Source organism: Oryctolagus cuniculus, chromosome 6, assembly GCF_964237555.1.
Source record: "Oryctolagus cuniculus chromosome 6, mOryCun1.1, whole genome shotgun sequence".
Lineage (NCBI taxonomy): Eukaryota > Metazoa > Chordata > Mammalia > Lagomorpha > Leporidae > Oryctolagus > Oryctolagus cuniculus.
Window position 1 is genome coordinate 1,393,115 of NC_091437.1, and position 19,255 is coordinate 1,412,369.

A 19,255-nucleotide genomic window follows, 5' to 3' on the forward strand; every position below is an offset into this window, starting at 1 on the left:
AAGAGGGAGCGGGAGATGGGAGGGGTGCAGGTGGGAGGGAAGTTATGAGGGGGGAAGCCATTGTAATCCATAAACTGTATTTTGGAAATTTATATTTACTAAATAAAAGTTTTAAAAAATTATTTATTTGAAAGAGTTACAGAGAGGGAGAGGCAGAGAGAGAGAAAAAGGTCTTCCATCCACTGGCTTACTCCCAAATGGCCACAACAGCCAGAGCTGAGCTTATCCAAAGCCAGGATCCTGGAGCTTCTTCCAGGTCTCCCATGTGGGTGCAGGACCCCAAGGACTTGGACCATCTTCCACTTCTTTCCCAGGCCAAAGCAGAGAGATGGATAGAAAGTGGAACAGCTAGGCCTTGAACCAGCACTCATATGGGATGCCTGCACTGCAGGTGGCAGCTTTACCTGCTACACCACAGCACCAGCCCCTGCATTATGGTTTAAAAATTTTCATTGGATAAGTTTGCACTTTCAAGATTTTTAAGTCATGTCAGTATTTAAAATAAAAACAAATACTTTAAATTCAAAACTAAAGTGACGTAGATGGCAAACAAGTGACAGAGAGAAGCAGAGTACAATCAGCAATGTTAAGAGCAAAAAAAATGATGGCATGGAGGAGAGGTCCTCAGGTTTCAACTTGACCATGGTACGGACGAGGTGTCTTTGACACATCAGTTGAACGCTGATATTCAGATTTGGTACTTGTAAAGATAAGAAGGAAAATAACAGGATCTTGTAAAATCTTCTTGAAGATGAAATGAGGCTACTCACATGCACACATGCATACACACACATGCACATACACACATGCACACAGGGAGTATTTCTGTAAAGTACAGCAGGTGAAGGCCATGTGTTAAGGAACTCGCAGATTTCATCAGTCAGACCTTGTTGGTGATGGTGAGATTAGAGATTACTGCTATAATCAGTTAAGACTCTGAGAAAATGAAGAAAGACAGGGATCTGTGAGCACCGCTGGCTCTTCTAATTGCACTGCTCTCCAAAGCCCCAGAGGTTGCTTATTAACAGAAAACCTTCATCCACTCCTGCAACGGGCACAAACAGGGTGATGTCACTTTCCCACTTCTGTTGTGCATTTGGTCCAGCCTGGCTCCGTGAGGCTGCAGATGAGGCTCAAGACACCCTCTAAGTGAGCTCAACCAGATGGGCAGGCAGTGCTGCAGGAGCAAGGTGTCGCCGCTCTTGACTTGCTCCGCATTCTGCTGACTCTTGATGGTGCTTCCTCGTGTATTCCCTATCACCTGTTTTTGTGGAGTAAAAATGCTTTCTCCTCAACAGTTTTATTTTCTTTATTAGTTTGTTTAGATTTATTTGTTTGAAAGTCAGAGCTACACAGAGAGAGAAGGAAAAGCAGAGAGAGAGAGAGAGAGAGAGAGAGAGAGAGAGGGGTCCTCCATCCACTGGTTCACTCCCCAACTGGCAGCAATGGCCAGAACTGAGTCGACCCGAAGCCAAGAGCCAGGAGCATCCTCTGGATCTCCCACATGAGTGCAGGAACCCTAAGGACTCCGGCCATCTTCTACTGCCTTCCCAGACTGCAGCAGATAGACTGATCGGAAGTAGAGCAGTTGGGTCTCGAACTGTCACCCATATGGGATGTGGGCACCACAGGCGGCTGTTCCACCTGATTCGCCACAGTGTCAGGCCCCTCCTCAACAGTCTTATAGAGGAATCACTACAGCACAAACATGAGTGCCGGTGATGCCATGAGTCTCAGATGTACCAGATTTCAAGCCAAGGCATCAGATTCACTAACAGTGCCGGACTCTGCAGCCCACAGGTGGAGAATCTGGCCTGGGTGTCACAGGGGAGCGGGAGGACAGGCAAGACCACACCTTTCTTCTGCTTCTCCACCTCCCCTTGCTCTTCCCGGTTCTCCTCCCTCTGACTCCCTGCTGTCCTGTCTCTGTGGTCCCCTTCCCACCCCCAGGGAAATGCCACTATGTCCCAAGGGGCACGGAGACCAGTCCCTCACGCCCTGCTGGGCCCCCAGTGCCCCTGCCTCAGAGGCTGCCCCGAGGAAGGGAAGAAGGGTGAGGTGCAGGGTGGCAGATCCCCATGGACACTGGAGAGCAGAGGTTGCAGTGCTGGTCTCCTGGAGCCAGGCCGTGCAGTCCCCTGTTACACAAGCACCTTCTCCCGTTAACCTGCACCCACTCCACCTGGAGGCGGTGACTCTGGCAGAGCCACCAGAGGAAACTGGCTGAGACCTTGAGCCTGACTCGGCCACCACCCTTGGAAGGAGTGGGGGTCATGGGCCATTTCCAGCTCCACTTCATCCTCTAGAGGGAGGCAGTAGCTTTCCCTCTCCCTAGGCAGGGGGACCAATTCCGCAAACAGGGACAGCGTGACCCAGGAGAAACGTGCATACACAGTGGTGCATTGCAGCACCAGGTTTGCTAGCAGGCCCTGAGCTCTTTGCCCACTGTGCAGCTGCTGGGGGAAGAACCAGTATAGGACCTGGAATCAGTACAGGAGGAAGGGTATGAACATGACCTTCTAATTCTTCAATAAACTGGGAATTCTTCCATAAACTTTGAAGTCTCCAATAAAACTGTGGTCCCTTCCTAGAGAAAAACACACTGTCCTTGGCCGGTGCCATGGCTCACTAGGCTAATCCTCTGCCTGGGGTGCCAGCACCCTGGGTTCTAGTCCCGGTTGCTATTCTTCCAGTCCAGCTCTCTGCTGTCACCTGGGAAGGCAGTGGAGGATGGCTCAAAGTGATTGGACCCTGCACCCGCATGGGAGACCAGGAGGAAGCACCCAACTCCTGGCTTCGGATCGGCACAGTGTGCTGGATGTAGTGGCCATTTAGAGTATGAACCAATAGAAGCACACAACAACACACTGTCCTGCACTCCGGAGCTGATGGCTCTCACAGCCTGGTTCTCTTCCTGGAGCTGCCCGGCCTGCCTCTCACCTGTCCCGTCCCTGCTCACTGTCAGGCTGGGCTTCCCCGACCCATGCTGCACCACCCCCACCTCAACCCCAGGTTTCCTGCCTCGGCTCCCAGAACACTTCCATGTGCTTCCTTGTTATTTTTAACTAACATCTCTTGTTTTCTATAGTTGTTTTTACTTAACAGCATGGAGTCCTGGTCAGCTCCATGCCTGTGCCTGCTGGAAAGGTAAGGACACTCTTTTTTTGGATAAATTAGTGCATTTCAGATTCCCCTGGGAAAGAGGGGACAGGAGAGCTGGTGCAGGCCTTGGGCTCTATCTCACACGGAGGTGCTCTCTTAGCCTTTTGTGGAATCTCCACCTTGTTCTTCACAAGGGCCCTGTTCACAGGGTACAGTCTGATCTGCACACCCTTCCCAGCAATTAGATTTTTTTATGATAGCCATCTTTTTTTAAAAAAATTATATATTTATTTATTTGAGAGATAGTGTGACAGCCATACGGAGAGACAGAGAGACAGAGATCTTCCATCTGCTGGTTCACTCCCCAATGACCACAATGGCCAGAGGTCACCTGATCCAAAGCCAGGAGCCAAGAGCTCTTTCCAGATCTCCCACATGGGTGCAGGGGCCCAAGCATTTGGGCCATCTTCTGCTGCTTTCCCAGGTCACAGCAGAGAGCTGGATTGGAAGAGGAGTGGCCAGGGACACAAACTGGTGCACATACGGGATGCTGGTGCCACAGGTTGGCAGAGTCTTGCCTGTTGTGCTATAGTACTGGCCTCTAGCCATCCTTTTTAAAGATTATTTATTATAAGGCACACATACATACACCCACAGATATCTTCTATCCACTGGTTCACTCCACTAATGTCACAGTAGCCAGGACCATCTGGGTCTCCCACGTGGGTGGCAGGGATCAAGCACTTGGGTCATCCTCACTGCTTTCCTAGGCCATCAGCAGGGAGCTGGATCCTAACTGAACAGCTGGGGCTCAGCTGCACTCCAACGTGGGTGCCCATGTTGCAAGCAGAGGCTTAGCCTGCTGCGCCATCACACCAGCCCGAGAATGGCCATCCTGAATTGCGGTTTGACCTGCCTTCCCTGACACCGCCACGGTGCAGCCTTGGCAGGTCCAGGGGGTCCCCAGGAGGGGAGGCGTTGGTGAAGAAAGGAGACGAGGAGATGCAGTTTAGGGAGCAAGGGGAGGCCTCGTTCTGCTGTTCATCTCGTAGCTTTATTTTACACTCTCTTTACACATAGTTCTCATTAAGCTTTCTTCCTCCTAAGCCTCCATTCTCTCTGAGAAAGAACGCATTGCAAGGGACCGTCTGTGCATAACCTTTCTCTGTTATCTTGTTTTGCTTCATTTTCCTTCCATGGCCTCATTGTAACCTTCCATTAATCTTTTCTTTCTTCATAATGGATGTGTCAGCTCTATGAAACTTGCTTAACTTATCTAAAGGTGCTAGAGGAACAGTCCAAGGTCTAAAGGTTAATTGATTTATTTTACAAGGTTTTAACTGTATAGAGAAAGTACCAATGATTATATCCTCTTTTTCTCAAGATAAATCACAGTCCCACAGCCATGTTTACAGGACCTATTCCATGCCTGATGTAAGAGTTCCTGTTCCTGCGTTCTACGTGTCCAAGCAGGGGTGTGATGTCCTAACCTTTGTCAGAACGGCAGTGCTTGTCCACCCATCCACTTGCTATGATATTAACTACACACCTACTGTTCTCATCACACTCTCCTGGGTGAGGCGGGGCTGCTGTGGGAGCCACTCCTCATCACTCATGGTCCTCATGGCATTGTGCTCTGGACAAATTTTAGGAGATTCCCTCTTATTTCTCCAGTTACCTCCTATAACTAATGTTTTTTACAAGGAACAACAATTTCATGTACATGGATGTCCATGATTCCCACACCAAACCCAATGTCTACATCATTGTTAACCCTAATAAAAACAGCAGAGAGATGGCTCAGTTCAGTCAGGGGCTTCCCGCTGTGCGGAGTCCCCTCCTCCAGCTGTGACTGTGTCACACAGCGTGGATGGCATCGCCTCCACCATGACCTCATTTCCTGAGCACTGTTGTCCATTTGTTCTGGCAGAGTTGGGAGTGAGGCTGGCACATCTGCCACCCTGCTGACCTCCGCAGCCTGGGTGCAGCTCCGAGGCAGCAGGTTGCACAGACAGTGTGGGATGCAGCCGTTCTCCAAACCTGCTGTGTGTTTGACGCCGGGAGAATTTGGGGAAATTGCTGTGTCAAACATATTCTGAGATGAACTTGCTTGGTCCCCACACCTGTGGCTGCCACCAAAGAAGCCCTACTGATGGGACCATGACCGTGACCTTGCCAACAAACCTAACAGCAGAATTTCCTTGGTGCTGTGAAAAGAACATCATATGCTTTATTCCTAATCTTTTTTTTTTTTTTTGGTACTAAAATGTCTTGCTTGAAGGAATGGAGCAGTTGCAAGACCTTGAGTGGATGTTTTGATTCAACTTCTTCAAGTGTCCAAGCAGCCCCAGCACTCTGAATCTGTGCAGTGGATTGGCTGTGGAAGCTGTCACTTGCTCTTGGGTCAGTACACTGAGTGCAGACACGTCCACCCGCCCAAGATGAGGCCGTGTCCCAGAGCCAGGCCAGGGCCGGCGGGAGGGCTGGGTGCTGTCCTCATTTCTCTCTCTGGAAGGTGAGGGAAGAGACCCACAGGTTCCCGGTGCAGCCATCATTGCATATCACTGGCTTTAATCCCCTTGGTCCTCTCCCTCTACCAGGCCCTGTGCAGCTGTGCAGGAGCCCAGGGCTCAGGAGCAGGGGCTGTGGCAGGGGTAAGCAGTGTTCGTGGAGCCCCGAGTGACTGATGGCTGCAGGCCATATGCCTTGCCAGTCAGAACCGCGCTTCAGAGGTGGGTGGTGGTGCTCATCCTGTGTGAAGAATGGGGCGTGCAGGACAGGAACACAGCTTGTACAGCCGGGCACTGAGCTGGGACAGCGCGGACCTTGTATAGCCAAACACTGAGCTGGGACAGGCGTACACTGAGCAAGCGACAGGTGTACACCTTTACAGCTTGGCACTGAGCCAGGGAAGGGGCTCACTTTGTATAGCCGGGCACTGAGCCAGGTACAAACAGGCACCTTGTACAGCTTTGCACTGAGCCAGGACAGGCAGGCATCTTGTACAGCCATGCACTGTTGCAGGCTTGTCTGTCAGGCTTGCACATTTACTCTTTGGTGTGGCTGGGTCGGGAGTCTCAGGCACTGTAATTGCACTGTATCCAGATCTTATGTTGCTAAGCTGGAGGAATGAGCCACTGAATGGAAGTTTCCAGAGGAAACTCAGCAGCATTTGGCAGGCTGTATGTTGCACCTTCTCTGTGTTGCTCTGAAATGGGGTAGACTCCCCTGACCACCACGTCTGGACTCTGCTGGACAAGCCCACTCCCCACAGTGGCTCCTGGCTCACCCCCAGGCTGACTCTGTGACCCATTGAGTGCTCGCTTGCTGTGGCCAAGCCGCTGCCAGGACAGCAGGCAGTGGAACTAGGGCCGGGTGCCCGAGGCTCTAAGGGTGACCACGGGGCCTCCCTGGCCTGTGCTTGGGTGGAGGGCCCGCCATCCTCATCTGCACCATTTCCAGGCCCTCCTTGGGGGGTCCAGGCTGCCAGAGTCCTCAGTGTGGGGCTCCACCTGGGAGCAGCTCCACGTGCCTCTATTGAAAGGTTGCCTTGGGAAGCCCTGGTGGAACAGGACGGGAATCCAGGAGAGAGAAACTCTCAGCAGGTCTCTGTAGTGCCTGGTGTTGCGTTCAGGGAGCAGGAGCTCGGGCCCAGAGAGCACGGGACGGGGTGGACCAGGCACTGACGGGTGCAGAGCCGGACTCCCTGCTGGTCTGGGGGCGTGTTTGTGTTGAGCCCAGCGCTGACCCCCTCAGCCTGTCCTTCAGTCCCGCCTCCTGGGATTGTCAGCTCCACAGTGGGTTTGTGGGACCCCGGGGAGGGCGGGGACCCTGGAACAGAGAGGCGAGGACTCCTGCCCCAGGGGACCTGACCCGTTCTGGAGCTGGGTTCTGAGTTCCAGCCTGCCCCTGTGGGTGCCACCGGGACCCTCCCACGTTTCTCTCCTGTACCTGGGGCTGCTCTGGGAGGCCTGAACTGGCTGTGGGACCGCTTCCTGGGGCACAGCGCACAGTGGGTGCTGCCAGCCTCACACCTGCTCCCTGGCCCGTTGGCCGCAGCTGGCTTTGACGAGTGTTGCTGGAATTCCTCTGCTCTCGGGTCTCCGAGGGCACAGGACACAGCTGGCAAAGGGTTAAGCTGCCCATGTCCCTGCTGTCAGGCAGGGTACAGTCTGGATGGGAGAGGCCCCTCCCCAGAAGGCAGCGCCCTTTCTGACTGTGGCCACTGGCTATATAAGGTCCCACACACCTGTACCCCCACAGGACCCACCTGGCCCGGGGGTGTCTCTGGCCAGATCAGCAGGTGGGGGCTACATGGCTGGGGCTGAGCCTGGGGGAAGCTGAGACTCAGGATGGGCACCCAGGGCCGGCTCAGGTCCTGTCCAGCTGGGCCCAGACTGGTCATTCTCATGGCTTGTGCTCTGGCCTGTGCTCTGCTGTTACCAGCTCAGGACAGTGGGAGCTGGAGGGGCGGGAGGGTGTGGGCTGGGACATTGTTTGTCTGTCATTTAACTGTTCACTGTGTGCCACCTGTGTGTGCTCTGTGTGCTGTCTGTGTGCCCCCTGTGTGTGTTTTCCAGCTCTGTGTGTGTGTGTGTGTGTGTGTGTGTGGGCGGCCCTGTGGGTGCTGCTGTTAGAGTCAACCGCCCAAAAAACGTCACCAAGAGACATGTCTCTTATGCAAACAGCACGGGGAAGTTTTATTGATTATCCAGCATGCTGGGGCTGTCTGATCATCATGAGCAGAGCAGCCCCGAATAACCAAAGGTTAGGGTTTATAAAGGCAAAAACTGCAAAACCGGGAAGGGGGGAATACATGGTTGCTATGCACGGTTGTTATACACAGTTGCTAAAATCAAAAGAGAGTACATAAAATCAAAAGAGAGTATATGGTTACTGGGGTCAACATAACCTAAAACCTAAGTGAAATTAATATTTATCATAATCTTGACAATACCAGTTACAATATTACAATTAGCAATTAGGACTTGACATTAATGTAAGACACAGACAAATCACACCTTTATTATTAGCCCAGGTAACCCAGGTGCAACCTTTCTACTTTTAAGCTTGAGCAATCATGCTAGGGGGTTTTTGTGCTCTGCCAAGGGTGATGTAGTGCACTGCTATTGTCCTACTATTTGAGATCATAGTTTCAGACCAGAGTCTCACGGTGCGGGGGTGCTTTCTCAGAATGGAGTCTCAAGTGCTCCAAAATGGAGTCCCTACTGTCAAGGTGCTTCTCTGTCTTATTTTTACAGCTGTACCAGGAAGGTTTAAACCTGTAAGCTTAAGCTTAACTTTTTACACCTGCACATATACAATTTTAACTATTCACTGCATCCTCACAGTCCCTGAGCCGCACTCCCCTGCATGGGAGACGCCAGCCTGCATCATGGTAGGGCCCTGCCGGGTTGTGGGAGAGATTGGTGATGCAGTTGGTGGTGGGAAGGCGCTCTGCTCACTACACAGGGCTCTGACATGATCTGTAGCGTCCCCGCACTGCTCACCCATGTGGTGGCTGTCAGGGCCCTGGGTCCCACCACACGGTCACCTCTCCCTATGTGTGTGGGCTGTGCGCCCTGGGCTGGGTGTGGCCTCCGGGCCTCTGAGGATGAGGCTGATCAGCAGGTGTGCACCTGGGGGACACGCCCTGTGCCCTCTGTAGGCTGGGAGCCCACTCAGCGTGCTCAGGTCTCCTGCACCCAGACGAGGCTGCAGAGGCCTGGAGTGGGGCCAGCTCAGAGGGCCAGGGCGTGGCCTGGCCACAGACTGACCACATGTGCTGTGCCCTCTCCAGGATCCCCACGAGGCAGGGTTTCCTGTGGGGGACAAACAGGACCTTTAATATCTCTGTTGCTGTGACCCTAGTTTATGGGGTAAATGAGTAATGAGGCAGAGCACCGCAGGGCCAGCCGTCTGCTCTCCCAGGTGGATAACAGGAGGTGGTGGCAGTCAGTTGGATGACAAGAGAGGGTGGGTGTGGGTGGGTGACAGGAGGGGGTGGACAGGTGGATGTCAGGAGGGGGTGGGTGTCTCGTGTTGGAAGCAGTCAGTGCTCAGGAGGTGGGTGCCTGTGGTGGTGGGGACAGAGCTGCTGAGTGCCGAGTGAGTGCAGTGGGGAGATCCCAGCTGAAGACAGACACTGAGGACAGGGCCAGGGAGTCAGTCGCCTGCCCACTTCGCATCTGAGTGGCTCCACGGGACGTGCCCAGGCTGGGTCTCACATGGGCACGATACCTCTGCAGCTGTGGAGGCTGGGAGCTCCTGGTGCACATGAGAGCAGGGTAGCGTGGGTTCGGGCTCTGTGCCCCTGGCTCTGTACCCCCTGAGGGTGACAGGCCCCCTCCAGCCCCGGCTGCCTCCTCTGTCCCTCCAGGTTCCAGGCTCGTGGCCCTACCCAGGAGGGTGAGCTCCAGCACCATGAAGGGCATCCTGGTCCTCAGTCTCATCGCAGCACTCGCTGTGGCCCCCGGAGGTGAGAGAAGCTGTGTGGGACCCACTTGGGGGACGATAGGCGGGGGTAGGCATTGGGTGGATGACAGGAGGTTTGGGTGTCAGGTGGGTGACAGGAGCGGGTGGGTGTCGGGTGGATGAGAGGAGGTCGTGGGCATCACCAGGCACTTGCTGGGATGCCAGGGGCCACCTCTCAGGCAGTGGCTCATGGGGTTCGCGATGTTCCCCGTGCTCTCTCCTTTGGAGCGGCCCCGACTGTGGGGTGCTGAACAGATGGGGCAGCTCATTGTCTTGTCAATTTGGGGGTCCCCAGAAGGTTGGGATTCATCCTCTTAACTCTGAGTGGGTGCGGTGCTCTGCTCTGTGTCACCAGATGGAGCCACATGGGCTCTTTTGTCTCTGCAGGGGTCCCTGGACTGTCCGCAGTGCTCTTCATTTGATGCCCCCTGTGACAGCAGCGTTGTCTCTCCATGTCCTGATGGCACCTATACCAGCTGCATCACTTCCTGTGCCAGCTGGCCTGCAGGTCAGCCTGGGCTGTGTGCCCCCCCACCCTGGGACTGGCCCCGGCAGGCCTGGGGAGGGCTGCCAGGCTGGGAGGGAGGCCTGAGATGTGGCCGGGCTAGGCCAGGGCTGGGGGTCATAGAGCAGCTCCTGGCCAAGGGGAGACGGGTCAGTCAGGGATCATTCCGGAGCCTTCTTGGGGCTGTGGAAGCAAAGGTGGCTCAGGCGGCCACTCTGCCTGGGCCTGCATCGCCCTGTTCCACCGCCTCACCGGGGGGGCAGCTCCTGCCTGGTGAGTTCCTCCACACTTCTCACCTTGGACATTTCCACACCGGACAACAGCAGGCAGAAGAGTGTGGGGACCGTGCTTGCCCCTTGTCCATGTCAGCAATGACCGACACTGTTATTTTACTGTAATGTGTTAAAGTGAACATGTACATGTGTCTGAAATCCATGCATAATTTTTTCAGAATACACAATTTTCACAAACTTTAGAAGACCCATTGTTGCATGGATTTAAAATTTTTCTTCACTGAAGTAAACTAATATTTTAATTCTATTTCTCCACGAGCTTTGTGACATGCCCTCTTGTGTGTGTGTGTGTGTGTGTGTGGTCATTTTCCCTAGAGAAACTTCACTGTCATCTCTGATAAGAGCTTTTAAAAGGATATAACTAGCGTTCTGTTATCATAGCTAAGACATTAACTGTAACTCTGTCATTTCTTCTAATACTTGGGCCATCTTGAGTCTCTCTGGGTTGTTTGAAAGACACTGTGATGCTGTGATTAATATGCAAGCTAGGTCTCCGCATTGCCATTTGCTGTTGGGATTGATTTTTTATAACAACTCCTGTTCCATTCTTGGTTCCGTCCCAGGATGTGTGGGAGAAATGGGTGCATCCGTCTGCAGCCGCCCTGCTCTGGCCCTGACTGGTTGCTTCCTGTGATGTCATTCAGTTGTTCTGTTGTTGCACATGGGTTTGCAGACAAGGTGCAGCAAATCTAATTGATTATTCTCATTTTTTAAAAAAGATTTATTTGAAAGTCAGAGTTACACAGAGAGAAGGAGAGGTGGAGAGAGAGAGAAGAGAGAGAGGAGTCTTTCATCCACTGGTTCACTCCCCAGTTGGCTGCAACGGCGGCTGCTGCACTGATCCGAAGCCAGGAGCCTGGAGTTTTTTTCCGGGTCTCCCACACATGGGTGCAGGGGCCCACAGACCTGGGGCATCTTCCTTGCTTTCCCAGATGCCTAAAGCAGAGAGCTGGATATGAAGTGGAGCAGCCGGGACTCAAACTGGCGCCCAAGGGGATGCCGGCATTGCATGCGGTGGCTTTACCCGCTACCCCACAGCTCTGGCCCTGATTATTCTCATTTTAGGACTGGAGGGTGGTCTCCAGGCGGTCACTTGGACTGCCCACTTGTAGGGCCCGCCCTCTCCTGGGTCTGCCTGCATTTCTGCTGCGCTCCTACTGCACAGGTGTGGCTGATGGAGCAGCAGCTTTCTCTTCCCAGGAACCCTCGCCGCTGCGTCCAAACCTGCACTGCGCTGAGGGGAGCGTGTGTGCGCTGGCCAGAAGCCGCTGCATTTAGTATTTACATATTTTCATTTTATCTCAGGTGACACAGAGCCAGCGAGAAGTCTTCCATTTGCTTGTTCACGCCCACATTCCCCAACAGCAGAGGCGGGGCCAGGCCAGGCAGGACGGGGAGCGTCTAGGTCTCCGTCTAGGTCTCCCCGTGGTGGTGCAGAAGGAATTCTAGTCCTTGAGTCATCACTGGCTGCTCCACGCTGTACCTCAGCAGGAAGCTGGAGTCAGGGTGCAGCCAGGACTTAGGGGGGTCCAGGCACTACATTAGGGGATCAGGCGCCCCCAGAAGGGTCTCCAGGGCTATGCCCACGCCTGCCCCTGGGAGCAGCACCTGGCGCTCCCCAGCAGTTCTCAGACTTCGGGATCCCAGGGCCCTGTTAGGACTCAGGTCTCCCACATTACTGAGGAGTCCAGAGAATTCTGGTTTATGTGCACTCTCCCTGTCAATATTTACTACCTGGGAAATTCCAGCTAAGGAAGTTTATAAACCTGCATTAGTTCACCCAAAATAGCAAGCAGCACCTTACCCATCAGCACGTACTTGGCGAGTAAACACAGTAGTGAGGAGTGTGGCATTGTCACAAACGAGATGGCTGGAGGCTCACATGTGTGTGCATTCCCATGTGGAAAACCCCACCCTGTGTTTGTGAGGGAGAGAGAATGAGGCACAAGCAGTGTGGTGCTGGCCAGAAGTGGTTAACTCAGCACCCCCAGAAGAGCCCAGGGCTTGGGATTCCTGAGTCCCCGTGTGAGAACCGCTGCTCGTGAACAGAGCCCTGTTTTTGTTCTGTTTTGTTTTGTTTTTTGAAAAGATTTTTATTTATGTATTTGAAAAAGTTACAGAGAGCATGGTTGGGGTGAGGTGGGCAAGGGATAGATCTTCCAACCACTGGTTCACTCCTCAAATGGCTGCAATGGCTGGAGGTTTTTTTTTTTGTTTTGTTTTTTTTTTTTTTTTTTTTTTTTTTTTTTTTTTTTTTTTTTTACAGAATGGATAGTGAGAGAGAGAGAGAGAAAGAGAAAGGCCTTCCTTTTTGTCGTTGTTCACCCTCCAATGGCCACCACGGCTGGCGTGCTGCGGCCGGCTCACCGCGCTGATCCGAAGGCAGGAGCCAGGTGCTTCTCCTGGTCTCCCATGGGGTGCAGGGCCCAAGCACTTGGGCCATCCTCCACTGCCTTCCCGGGCCACAGCAGAGAGCTGGCCTGGAAGAGGGGCAACTGGGAAAGAATCCGGCGCCCTGACAGGGACTAGAACCTCGTGTGCAGGTGCCGCTAGGTGGAGGATTAGCCTATTGAGCCGCGGCACCGGCCATGGAGCTTTTCTGATCTTAAGGCCGGAGCCAGGAGCTTCTTCCAGGTCTCCCAGGTGGGTGCAGGGCCCAAGCACCTGGGTCATCCTCCACTGCTTTCCCATCCATAGCAGAGAGCTGGATCAGAAGAGGAGCAGCGGGACTCATATGAGATGCTGGCACTGCAGGTGGCAGCCCTATGTGCTACCCTACAGTGCCAGTACCCCAAAGCCCTGTGTTTTAAAAACGAGGCTTATTTTTTTCTCCTGCTTGAAAACAGATTTAGCAGCAGTCACATACCAGTACACCAACAGTCGGGACAGGCTGGGCTCTCCTTTCTCTTCTCAGCCTATACCCCACATGCTCAGAGACTGGGAGGGCTGTCGGGGCAGACCTGGGGGGTCTGGGTCATCAGTGGTGGCCAGCGTGGTGTCGAGGCCAGGATGCAGTGGCTCCGTCCTGTCTGACAGCACAGTCATGATAAGGCCTCTTCCCTCGCAGACTATCCGACTGTAGGGACCAGCGACACACAGTGCCCTTCTTGCATAGGAGTTAATGATGCCCCCATGTGTAGAGATAAACCTGCCGTGTAACCCAGGAGAACGGTGCTTCGAGGGCTTGCAGAAGTTGTGCAAGGTATGTTTTGGGGATCCAGTTCCTCCAGGGGTCCTGAGATGCAGGTTCACAGAGAGGTGGGGGGAGGTGGCCTGACACGGGGACGGGGCCAGGATGCCTGTGAGCGGGAGAGAGGCTCCAGTGCTGTCTCAGGGCTGCCTTCTCAGGGCAGGGCTGCTTCCCCTGCTGCTGGCCCAGGGCCTCCACCTGTGCTGGCTGTCAGTCACCAGGCTGCTTCATTCCACAGGTGGGGTGGGGTGGCCTCTGCACACCTGCACTCCTCTACCTGTCACACTTAGCCCAGTGCAAAGAGCACGCTGGGTCCCCTGGTGGAAAGTGTCAAATTCGGCTTCCAAATCCAACCAGTCGTCCTTGCCGACGAAAGCAGGTTCCTAGATACAGGGAAGTAGCACAGTTCCTAAACTAAAGCCCCTGCGCTAGGACTGCCAAACCCAGAGAAATGCTACCAGCTGAGAGGCAGGCAGTTGCCTTAAGAGTGTTAACTCAGGGTCTGGGACTGTTAAGTGACCTGTGGGCTACTTTTCTAAAACCTTAGACATGGTTGCACAAGGATGGCCTCACTGCCTAAGGATAATAGCAGCAGCTGCCTTGCTGACAGAGGAGGTTTCTAAAATTACATTAGAACAAGATATCGCCCTTTATACCTCACATCAAATAAATTCTCAATTAGAGCAAAAAGGGCTCTCACTGGCTCACAGATAGCAGAATACTAAAATATCAGATCCTCCTTCTAGAAAACCCTCAGGTAAAAATAATGCATTGCTCCACTTTAAATCCAGCTACCTTAATGCCAGTTCCGGGGAAAGTGGTCCCCTCCACTCCTGTACCAAGACTATAGACTTGATTTATGCCAGCAGAAGGGACCTAAAAGACAGCCCCCTGACTAACGTAGATGAAGTTTGGTTCAGAGACGGAAGCAGCTTTGTCCGAGATGGGACCTGCTTCTCAGGGTATGCAATAGTTACGGCACGGCACGTTATTGAAGCTCGTGCTCTGCCCCCAGGAACTTCTGCTCAGCAGAATTGATCACTTTAACTAGAGCTCTAGAACTAGCAATCAAAGTGCCTGGCTTCCCCAGCTGGATCCACCACACCAGGGTGAAGCCGTACTGCCCTGAAGACCAGCAGGATCCTGAACCTAAAGAAACCTGGTCAATGGAGCCTCTGGAAGATTTGCACCTACCCTTTAAAAGGAGCCCAGGGAAGTAAAGAAGCCCTTGCAAAGCCTTCCTTTTCCTTTCTACTGGCGTGCTTCCCACCTGTACTCCTAACTGATGCCTTGCCCTTTAGTAGGCCACTCCAGGCTGCTGTTGATTTGCTGGCCAACACTTCCTATGGCCGCTCCTGCTGGATTTGCCTGGAGTCACAGGGCTCATGTGGGGAAGCATGGCCAACCTCTCTGAGGGAATGGGCTCAGACAGAAGGATTTATGTACTACTCAACTTCTACTGGGCATCAGGGTGTTCACACATCAGCTAAAAAAGATGGCCTCTCACACTCTGTTATAGGACCTATCTATACTAAGGTCACACTAAGGACAAAAGCCCCCCTTTGCCTCAGCTCTCCTGAATTTCCACAGGGATGCCCTGTAGGATCCCCTAAATAGCTCTTTCTGTAACTTTACTGTAACAGTACACACCAAGGATCAGGCATTCTGACTCAAGCCCCCCTTGCTCTTCTCCTCTCTGCCAAACATATCTGTGGCACATTGGCTCCATTACACTGGGGACTTCTGCCAGGGAAGGCCTGTGTCATGTGAACGATTTGCTCTAATGACCCACTCTAATTGGGGCAGCATAGGAATAGATAATGGCTCCCTCATTCATGAGGATGGCAAGTTGGCCCAGACTTTCATCGACACTACTGGACAGGTAATGTTCTGGGGAGATTGGATGAGCAGTACTTCCCACAACAACACCCCATGTTTTATTCCACTAACTGCAGCTTCCTTTGCTGCCATGTACTTCTTCAAACACACCACTACTGGAAATTCCCCACTTAGTGTACACCACCTCTCTGGATGCCTCCCTCCCACGGGGGGATATACTTTGTCTGTGGGACTCTTGCTTACCAATGCTTATCTTCTAACTGGACAGGGCTCTGTACCCTGGCCTATGTCCTGTCTACTCTATCTGTTGCTAATGCTTCAGCCCCCATACCAATTCCCTTACACACTACTTCTCGACTCTCCAAAAGAATTACCCCTCTGATCCCTGTCCAGGTAGGGATCAGCATGGTGGCTGGAGTGGCAGGAGTTGCTACAGGCACAACAGGGGCAGTATCAGCAAACAATATGTATACTAGCCTCTCCTCTGCACTGGATGGTCTTAACACACAAATAGCAGCCTCTCTCTTCACTCTCCAAAATCAGATCAACTCTGGCTGCAGTCGTGCTCCAAAACAGATGAGCATTGGACATGCTAACTGCCGCTCAGGGAGGTGTCTGTGCCATGCTCCAGGAAGAATGTTGTTTCTGGGTCAATCAGACTGGACAGGTACAAACCCAAATTCCTACTTTCCTGGAAAAAGCCAAAGAGCTCCAGGACCAGGCCAAGCAGGGCTGGGATTTCTGGCCTGACATCTGGTCATGGGAATTCTGGATATTTCCTCTCCTTGGCCCTATAACTTCTGTAATCTCACTGCTTATCTTTGGACCATGTGTTTTTAATGCCCTTGTTCATTTTGTCTCTAACAGAATAAAAGCTGTCAAACTTCAAATGGTCATCAGACAAGGTTTCCAGCCCATTCCATTGGACGACTTGGCAGGACCGAGCAGGACAGTCTTTCCAAGGCCACTGTTGCCCACCATAAGACAGATAGCAAGAGGAAATACCCATATCCTTCTCGATGCCCATATGTCAGTTTGAAGTAGCTATAGAAGATGGAACTCCATCCATTTATCCCAAAAAAAATTTTGGGTATTTCCCTTGAGGGTGGAATATTAGGTAGGAAGTCAGAAATGAGCTTATGTGTGTGTGACCAAGGTCTAAGGAATTGACATCTACAGCGGTCCAGCATCAACATCTCAAAGTCATCCCGATAACCTTCCAGGTGCAGCCCAGATTCTGCATTTCAAACATCCTGCCCAGATCCTGATGACCTTCCAGGGGGTCTTGCCCCTTCTACCTGATAAACATCCTTCCTCTAAGGTGAGGCAATGCCAGCCAGGCTTCCCCTGTCTGATAACTTTAGGGAAAAAAACTCAGAAAGGAAATTTTCGTATTTACATCCAACAAGTCCTTTGTTCTGGGAGGAAAAGAAGGAGGCGGGTGGGGGGATCCAAAACCCATCCCCTTAAAAACCCCAGCCTAAATGTGAACTAGACACTCCCTCTCAGGTCCTGTCTGGAGAGCTGCCCATCCATTCTTACGGATGTCCCTACCCTAATAAACCTTGCTATTTTGCTTTCCACTACTCTCTGTCTCATGCCTGAATTCTTTATTGCACGAAGACAAGGACCCTTTGCTTCTCTGGTAACAAACACACCTGCTGTGCTCACAGTTGTACTACAAATAAAAACTAACTGAGATTAATATTTGAACAGCACAGGATACTTCTCCCAAGGAATCTGAAGTGTAGTTGTATTTGTAAATGGATGCATTTAACACAGGTACTGTGGAGCTCATGTTCTGGGACAGCTCCTAAGGCTGAATCAGTTCTGCCTGTGTCATCTGCATTCAGACAAAGAGGCTGAGAGAATCCCTGCAGCTCAGCACTGAATGATGTCTGGACACCACCTTGAAGTGTGTGGGGGATGCTGGAGCAGGGCATGCTAGGACAGAAAGGTGGATGTTCCAGGGGTTTCCTGCTGCTTAACCCTGCCAAGCCACACTGTGGAGGATGAGCAGGGCGGCGGTGCCTTTTCCTCCACAGACACTGGGGACAGGCTTCTGTCAACATGTCCGTGCTTATTCACCAGCATGTACATTATAAAGGGCAGGTAAAAGGGGCGAAACCCATTCTGGGGAACGCTGACCATAGGGCAGAACGGACTTTGGCACCAATATGTCTATCCAATCAGCTTGAAGGTCATGTAGCTTCCCAGGTGGGCTTAATGGGCTTGTTTACCTGATTGGCAGAAGGCAGGGGTGGGGAGAAATGAGCCTGGGCTCAGGTAACTGCAGAGATTGCCCAGTGTCCCCTTTCCTGCTTTACTGCATAACCTCATTTCCTGCCCATCTGTGACTGGGATGTCACAGACAGTAACGAAGGGATCACTTCCATTTAGAATGGTTGGTTCTGTTCTGTAGGCATCCGTTGGAGAAGAGCAAGACTGTGGGCAAGGGGGGGCAGGTGGATGAGGACAGTGAACCAAACGACGCTGAAATGAGTGGAGTGGCCTGGGCACCTCATGGGATCTGACATATGAAACCACAAATGTGATCTAACTAGCATTTTTCATGTTTATATAAGTTTATGAGGGACAACAGGATGTTTTGATCAGTGTTTACATAGTGGAGTGATTACACCAAGCTACTCAGCAAATACTTGCTGTTTTCTGTGATAAAAACATTTAATATCTACACTTGCAGCAATTTTCATACACACACACACACACACACACACACAATTATTCCTTATTATAGTCAATGCTTTTTGCCATGGATCAGAAAAGTTTGCCCCTACAGTCTGAGTTTGTTTCCTTTGATCAACATCTCCCCATTAATGCCTGGCCCAGTCTCAGGAACCCACAACTCTACTCCCTATTCTGTGAGTCTGAGTTTGCTAGATTCTGCCTGTAGTTGAGAGCACCCTGTGCTTGTGTCTCTATTTCAGTTAACATAATATCTTATGGATCCATTCACATTGTGCAAATGGCAGGATTTCCATTTTTAAAGAATTCAGAGCTTTCTGTTGTGTGTGTCCTCAGGCACCACATTTCCTTTATCCATTCATCCATGGTGGGCACCTGGGCTGCTTCCACATCTTCGCTGATGTGACGAAGGCTGCAGTCATCGTGGTTGTGTGGGCATCTCTTCCACATTAGCTCACTTATTTTGCACACGTACCCAGAAGTGGGACTGTGGGTCATTCTCTGAGGAAGCTGCACATCCTTTTCATGACTGCATAATATACATTTCCACCAGTACTATGTTCACCACAGCAACATTTGTTATTTTGGGTCTTTCTGATAAGAGCTTTTATAACTGGAGTGTGATGATCCCTCCTTCATTTGTTTTGATTTGAGTTTCCCATATTGTTGTTGATGCTGAACATTTTTCATGTACCTGTTCGTCATTTCTACTTCTTTTGAGAATTGTCTTTTCAGATCTTTTCACATTTCTTAACTGGATTGTTCGTTCATTTTACTTAAAACTTGAAAATTGTCTTGCTAATTAAAAGATAATCTATTAAACTGTTGGTAAATACTCTCTTTTCTGTGGTTTTACACTATTTCTTAAATTCAGGGGTCATCGTATTTGCCTGCATAAAAGCCACTGAATGTTTCTGCTGAGATTTTTGAGGCATTCCCACTTCATTCCTAGAGTCCCACACTTTGTCCAAGAATCAGAGACACTGCAGGTTTCATTCCAGACCTCCACAATAAAGCAAACACCACAGTAAAGTGAGTCAGACAAGTTCTGCTTTTTCAGTACACGTAAGACTGATGCTTATACTATACTGTCATCTATTAAGTGTGCAACTGCACTACAACTAAACCAATATGTACCTTTGCTAA